Genomic DNA, 2832 nt, shown 5'->3' on the forward strand with positions numbered 1-2832 from the left:
GAAAAAGAATCTTCCCCAGACACCAATCACATTCTTATTTGGCAATCTGCATTCTATAGTAATTGGTGGGGATGAGTAGGGTTGACACATGTGCATTCTCTAACTTCCACCTCTCAATAATTCCAACTTCTGGTGGCTCTCTGAATTCAAAGTGTGAAGTACTTAAAGTAGTTTATTCTCAGCTTAAGCCACAATTATAGAACAACAGAAGAAATCATCAACATCTTGCTATATTTTTATCAGTAGAAAGATAACTCATGGAAGATAAAGTAGTCATTGTAAAAGCCCTGAAATAGAGAACTCATGTGGTATTTTTTTTTTTCATGTGGCATTTTAATGAAACACTCCGACTTCATTTTTGACGTTTAACTGCTGACAGCTTTCAACCACTTCTTCCCCCTTCTGCAACACAACTTACTAAGCTGATGAGAAAGACTAGGTGTTCCCTCCTTTGGCAACAGCCAGAAATTCAAACCATGCAAACCCTAGCCTACTCGCAGGAACGCTCACTCCAACGCTATCCCTGAATCACAATAAAAGCCAAACTAGACACTTCTTTTGCTCAAGCTGACACTTTTGGACCTGCTTGGGAGATGTCCCTGCTTTCTAAAGAAAGTATCATTATGTGAGTAATAAACCTTTTCATACCTTCTTAATTTTTTTGTAAAAAAATAATTTTTTATCAAGGTATAACTGACATATAACATTATATTAGTTTTGGGTGTACGACATAAGGATACGACATTTGTATACAATGCGAATGATCACCCCAATACGTGCCCCCAATTTCATGCCCCAGAGGAAGGAAAATCTGTACCTGAAGCCGATCCAGAGAATAATCCTTACGATGGGACGTTATGTGGAGCACAACGAGGACATGCCTTGGAGGAACATTATGGGCCTACTGGGCATCGACCAGTTTCCGGTGAATACGGGCACCATCACCACTTCTGAATATGCCCGCAACATACAGGTGATGAAGTTCAGCGTGAGTGCCAGTTGTCAGGATTACCTTGGAGGCCAAGTACTTGGCTGACCTGCCCTAGCTGGTAGAGGGTCTGAAGCTGGGGGGCCAAGAGGCCAACGCTACAGTGCAGTGCATCATAGAGGAATCAGGTAAGCACATCTTTGCGGGGGCTGATGAGCAGCACCTGGAGATCCACCTGAAGGACGCGGAGGAGGGCTGTGTCTGATTCCCATCAAGAAATACGACCCAGTTGTCTTGTGCCGTGAGACCTTAAGCGAAGACTTGAATGTGCTCTGCTTGTCCAGGTCCCCCAACAAGCACAATGGGTTGTACATAACGGTGTGGCCCTTCCCTGACGGCCTGGCCAAAGGCACTTAACAGGATGAGGTTTCCACCTGCCAGGAGCTCAAGCAGCAAACTCGGTACCTGGCGGAGGAGTACGAACGGGATGTGGCCGAGGCCCGCAAGAAGAGGTGCTTTGAACCCCACGGCACCTGCCCCCAAGTCCTCACCGACACTGCCAAGGGCGTGCAGTACCTCAACGAGATGAAAAACAGCGTGCCGCAGCTTCCAGGGAGCCACCAAGCAGGAGACCACTGTGTGAGGAGAAACACCTGCGTGACATGCGCTCTGATGTTCACGATAATGAGGCTGCGCGCAGACTTCACTGAGCGCGGGGGCTGCCGGATCATCCCCACTGCCCGGCCGCGCTCCGCCTGCGGGGCCTGCTGACTGCCCAGCCCCAGCTCCTGGAGCTCGTCTTCCTGTGGGAACGCCTGTATAGAACACGTGGTCGGTGGCATCTATCCTGTCCTGAACTGGAAGCAGGGACACGTCTTTGAGGATTTCCAGGTGGCCGGAAGCCCCAAGTTTGTGGTGCAGGCCTACGTGCCTGAAAACGAAATCCCTTGGCTTCACCGCCAAGGCAAAGTCCCAGCCAAGCCGACAGCCGGGCTTTCCCGCAGTGCGTGTTTGACCAATGGCAGATCCTGCTCAGAGATCCCTTTGACAGAAGCCGGCAACCCCAGCCAGGTGGGGGCTGAGAGCGACGAGCACAAAGGCCTGACGGAAGGCATCCCAGCCCAGGCCGTCTTGCTGGACAAATTGTAGGCGGGACTCGCGCAGCACGAGCTCCCAGCCGCGATATTTACCACAACAATAAGCCTTCGCGTTCTCCTCACGATACCTTGAGAGGGTCCAGACACAGTGATGCTCCGTCTGACAGATTTCTGGAGCGTACTCCGGACCATCACTCAGCAGGAACACTTGATGCCATTTCTTTTGATGCTCAAGATTTCAGAGGCAAGAGAAGTGCCCTCGCTGCAGGTATTTATTTGGCTTGTGGAGCTGAGGGAGGGGATGGGACACCCGATACTTTGACTTTCATTTCTTCAGAGGGAAACTCAAGTGCCCCGCAGATTTTAAAAATAGGCGCAGCAAGAGGTTTAATTGTGTAAAGGGACCATAGGGGATTTTCCCCCAGAAAGAGGGAACGAACAGGCAGGTAGACATTCTCTTTGGACAGAAACTAGAAGGTAGGAAATCTTGTGCAGTGACACTGTAAGCACCTCCAGCTGCGTTAGTGCCATTGGAATAAAGGCATGGTACTGACTGTGAAACAAGTAAAGAAAAACCCCTCCTAATTGAATGTGGCACAATACGTCTTAATAGCCTAACCAAAAGTTTAGGGGGAGGGTCCATTCCACCGCTGTGGGGTGAATAAAATGATTGGCACTGGAGGGGGTTGGCCAGAAAATGACCAGCACAGGAAGGTCTTTCTTTTAATGCTTTTGCTTGTTGACTGGTTTTGTTGCCTGCTGGCAAGTGTGAACTTTTAGGGGTTGCCTGCTGGCTAGTTTGTGCTT

At 49.5% G+C, this 2832-nt stretch overlaps 1 pseudogene; it reads left to right on the plus strand.

Moving 5' to 3' along the window:
* The first annotated feature begins 754 nt into the window (after positions 1-754).
* LOC101325700 (elongation factor 2 pseudogene) lies at positions 755-2077 on the plus strand (annotated as a pseudogene).
* Positions 2078-2832: the final 755 nt, after the last annotated feature.

Source organism: Tursiops truncatus, chromosome 4 (genome assembly GCF_011762595.2).
Source record: "Tursiops truncatus isolate mTurTru1 chromosome 4, mTurTru1.mat.Y, whole genome shotgun sequence".
In the NCBI taxonomy this organism is placed as follows: domain Eukaryota; kingdom Metazoa; phylum Chordata; class Mammalia; order Artiodactyla; family Delphinidae; genus Tursiops; species Tursiops truncatus.